At 41.5% G+C, this 4684-nt stretch overlaps 1 pseudogene; it reads left to right on the plus strand.

Annotated features, from left to right (window-relative positions):
• The first annotated feature begins 3009 nt into the window (after positions 1 to 3009).
• Positions 3010 to 3117, plus strand: LOC130302642 (U2 spliceosomal RNA; annotated as a pseudogene).
• The last annotated feature ends 1567 nt before the right edge of the window (positions 3118 to 4684 follow it).

A 4684-nucleotide genomic window follows, 5' to 3' on the forward strand; every position in this document is an offset into this window, starting at 1 on the left:
CCTATGCAGATCCTAAACCCAGTATCAAATGCAAGTAGGAGGAGTAAGAAGGGTTCCTGCCAAAGCCAGGTTATGGATTGCATTTAAAAATGGTCCATCAGAGTGAAATGGACTCCCATCTTCCTGCTTAGCAATAATGATATGGGTTTAGGGTCTGCTGTGTGTACTGTTGGGTGACTGCCACCCAGCCAGAGTGTGTATGGGAGGCTGCCAGCCAGCCTCCCTTCCTACAAGTAATGATGGTGCATGTGAAGGGGACAGCGTTGGTTCCTCCCCTTTCACAGTTATCACTTCTCATCCTTCCTTTTGGCTGGTATCAAATGTGGTGTCTGTTTATATCAGTTTAATATCTGATATGTCCCCTATCTGATAGCATATATTAAATGCACTACCAGGTTTCAGTGTTGGAAAGAAAGATTATCTGTTTATTTGCTGCAGCTGCTTGCTGGCTAGTCCAGTGGGCCCCTACTGCAGGCAATAGACAATAGGTGGTGCCTATGTGCCTAGGTGGATAGGACATCAGCTATGAGGCATTTGTTTGTACAAACTGCTGCTCACAACTAATGTTGTAATATAGTGTCTCCATCTGCTGGTGGTATTGAATAAGCAATAGTGCAATGATAGGGTCTGAAAAAGAAGAAAAATAAGAAGCAGCAGCATAGGAAAGAAGGAAAACATGGAGAGAAGAAAAAAAGAAGGTAAAAATGAGGTGAAAACATGTTTAAAAAAGTATTTCCATCTCTCTCTCTCTCTATATGTATATACATATATATATATATATATATATATTTAAAAGAAAAAAAAAATATATATATACATATAGAGAGAGAGAGAGAGAGATAAATATATATAGAGATAGATGGGTGGATAGATAGATAGACATACATACACACATACACACATACATACATACATACATATGTGTGTATTGTTGGAGTTGCAAACATGGGTGCACTTGACAAACTCAGTGCGGCTATTCCCCATTGAAAGATTGTTGCACCCAGGACCCTTAGCACTGGGATATGCTACTCAATACCACTGGCATGGCCAGGTGTAAACAACATCTGACCTTTGTTGTGTATGTAACCATGGAGATTGTGATGTCGCCTAGGCCCACCAAAGAACAGCCTTGTCAGAAGCAGCACTGCCATGAGCAGAAGTAGCAGCACCATAGGTTGTCAAATAAGTTGGATTTAACCAAGACAAGTGAGTCCAATAGGATGCAGGTATGTCCTCTATCCTTACAGCTTCCCGTGGCTGTTGGTTTTATACCATTTGGGGACAGCCAAGGAGGCGTCAGCAGGCAACACAGGTAAGTGTGTGCTTGTATGTGTGTGTGTGTGTGTGTGTTTCCTATGCAGATCCTAAACCCAGTATCAAATGCAAGTAGGAGGAGTAAGAAGGGTTCCTGCCAAAGCCAGGTTATGGATTGCATTTAAAAATGGTCCATCAGAGTGAAATGGACTCCTATCTTCCTGCTTAGCAATAATGATATGGGTTTAGGGTCTGCTGTGTGTACTGGTGGGTGACTGCCACCCAGCCAGAGTGTGTATGGGAGGCTGCCAGCCAGCCTCCCTTCCTACAAGTAATGATGGTGCATGTGAAGGGGACAGCGTTGGTTCCTCCCCTTTCACAGTTATCACTTCTCATCCTTCCTTTTGGCTGGTATCAAATGTGGTGTCTGTTTATATCAGTTTAATATCTGATATGTCCCCTATCTGATAGCATATATTAAATGCACCACCAGGTTTCAGTGTTGGAAAGAAAGATTATCTGTTTATTTGCTGCAGCTGCTTGCTGTCTAGTCCAGTGGGTCCCTACTGCAGGCAATAGACAATAGGTAGTGCCTATGTGCCTAGGTGGATAGGACATCAGCTATGAGGCATTTGTTTGTACAAACTGCTGCTCACAACTAATGTTGTAATATAGTGTCTCCATCTGCTGGTGGTATTGAATAAGCAATAGTGCAATGATAGGGTCTGAAAAAGAAGAAAAATAAGAAGCAGCAGCATAGGAAAGAAGGAAAACATGGAGAGAAGAAAAAAAGAAGGTAAAAATGAGGTGAAAACATGTTTAAAAAAGTATTTCCATCTCTCTCTCTCTCTATATGTATATACATATATATATATATATATATATATATTTAAAAGAAAAAAAATTATATATATATATATATATATATATATATATATATATATATATATATATACATATAGAGAGAGAGAGAGATAAATATATATAGAGATAGATGGGTGAATAGATAGATAGATAGACATACATACACACATACATACATACATATGTGTGTATTGTTGGAGTTGCAAACATGGGTGCACTTGACAAACTCAGTGCGGCTATTCCCCATTGAAAGATTGTTGCACCCAGGACCCTTAGCACTGGGATATGCTACTCAATACCACTGGCATGGCCAGGTGTAAACAACATCTGACCTTTGTTGTGTATGTAACCATGGAGATTGTGATGTCGCCTAGGCCCACCAAAGAACAGCCTTGTCAGAAGCAGCACTGCCATGAGCAGAAGTAGCAGCACCATAGGTTGTCAAATAAGTTGGATTTAACCAAGACAAGTGAGTCCAATAGGATGCAGGTATGTCCTCTATCCTTACAGCTTCCCGTGGCTGTTGGTTTTATACCGTTTGGGGACAGCCAAGGAGGCGTCAGCAGGCAACACAGGTAAGTGTGTGCTTGTGTGTGTGTGTGTTTCCTATGCAGATCCTAAACCCAGTATCAAATGCAAGTAGGAGGAGTAAGAAGGGTTCCTGCCAAAGCCAGGTTATGGATTGCATTTAAAAATGGTCCATCAGAGTGAAATGGACTCCCATCTTCCTGCTTAGCAATAATGATATGGGTTTAGGGTCTGCTGTGTGTACTGGTGGGTGACTGCCACCCAGCCAGAGTGTGTATGGGAGGCTGCCAGCCAGCCTCCCTTCCTACAAATAGTGATGGTGCATGTGAAGGGGACAGCGTTGGTTCCTCCCCTTTCACAGTTATCACTTATCATCCTTCCTTTTGGCTGGTATCAAATGTGGTGTCTGTTTATATCAGTTTAATATCTGATATGTCCCCTATCTGGTAGCATATATTAAGTGCACCACCAGGTTTCAGTGTTGGAAAGAAAGATTACCTGTTTATTTGCTGCTGCAGCTGCTTGCTGGCTAGTCCAGTGGGTCCCTACTGCAGGCAAAAGACAATAGGTGGTGCCTATGTGCCTAGGTGGATAGGACATCAGCTATGAGGCATTTGTTTGTACAAACTGCTGCTCACAACTAATGTTGTAATATAGTGTCTCCATCTGCTGGTGGTATTGAATAAGCAATAGTGCAATGATAGGGTCTGAAAAAGAAAAAAAATAAGAAGCAGCAGCATAGGAAAGAAGGAAAACATGGAGAGAAGAAAAAAAGAAGGTAAAAATGAGGTGAAAACATGTTTAAAAAAGTATTTCCATCTCTCTCTCTCTCTATATGTATATACATATATATATATATATATATATATATATATATATTTAAAAGAAAAAAAAATTATATATATATATATATATATATATATACATATAGAGAGAGAGAGAGAGATAAATATATATAGAGATAGATGGGTGGATAGATAGATAGACATACATACACACATACATACATACATATGTGTGTATTGTTGGAGTTGCAAACATGGGTGCACTTGACAAACTCAGTGCGGCTATTCCCCATTGAAAGATTGTTGCACCCAGGACCCTTAGCACTGGGATATGCTACTCAATACCACTGGCATGGCCAGGTGTAAACAACATCTGACCTTTGTTGTGTATGTAACCATGGAGATTGTGATGTCGCCTAGGCCCACCAAAGAACAGCCTTGTCAGAAGCAGCACTGCCATGAGCATAAGTAGCAGCACCATAGGTTGTCAAATAAGTTGGATTTAACCAAGACAAGTGAGTCCAATAGGATGCAGGTATGTCCTCTATCCTTACAGCTTCCCGTGGCTGTTGGTTTTATACCGTTTGGGGACAGCCAAGGAGGCGTCAGCAGGCAACACAGGTAAGTGTGTGCTTGTGTGTGTGTGTTTCCTATGCAGATCCTAAACCCAGTATCAAATGCAAGTAGGAGGAGTAAGAAGGGTTCCTGCCAAAGCCAGGTTATGGATTGCATTTAAAAATGGTCCATCAGAGTGAAATGGACTCCCATCTTCCTGCTTAGCAATAATGATATGGGTTTAGGGTCTGCTGTGTGTACTGGTGGGTGACTGCCACCCAGCCAGAGTGTGTATGGGAGGCTGCCAGCCAGCCTCCCTTCCTACAAGTAGTGATGGTGCATGTGAAGGGGACAGCGTTGGTTCCTCCCCTTTCACAGTTATCACTTCTCATCCTTCCTTTTGGCTGGTATCAAATGTGGTGTCTGTTTATATCAGTTTAATATCTGATATGTCCCCTATCTGATAGCATATATTAAATGCACCACCAGGTTTCAGTGTTGGAAAGAAAGATTATCTGTTTATTTGCTGCAGCTGCTTGCTGGCTAGTCCAGTGGGCCCCTACTGCAGGCAATAGATAATAGGTGGTGCCTATGTGCCTAGGTGGATAGGACATCAGCTATGAGGCATTTGTTTGTACAAACTGCTGCTCACAACTAATGTTGTAATATAGTGTCTCCATCTGCTGGTGGTATTGAAT

Source organism: Hyla sarda, unplaced genomic scaffold (assembly GCF_029499605.1).
Source record: "Hyla sarda isolate aHylSar1 unplaced genomic scaffold, aHylSar1.hap1 scaffold_1174, whole genome shotgun sequence".
In the NCBI taxonomy this organism is placed as follows: domain Eukaryota; kingdom Metazoa; phylum Chordata; class Amphibia; order Anura; family Hylidae; genus Hyla; species Hyla sarda.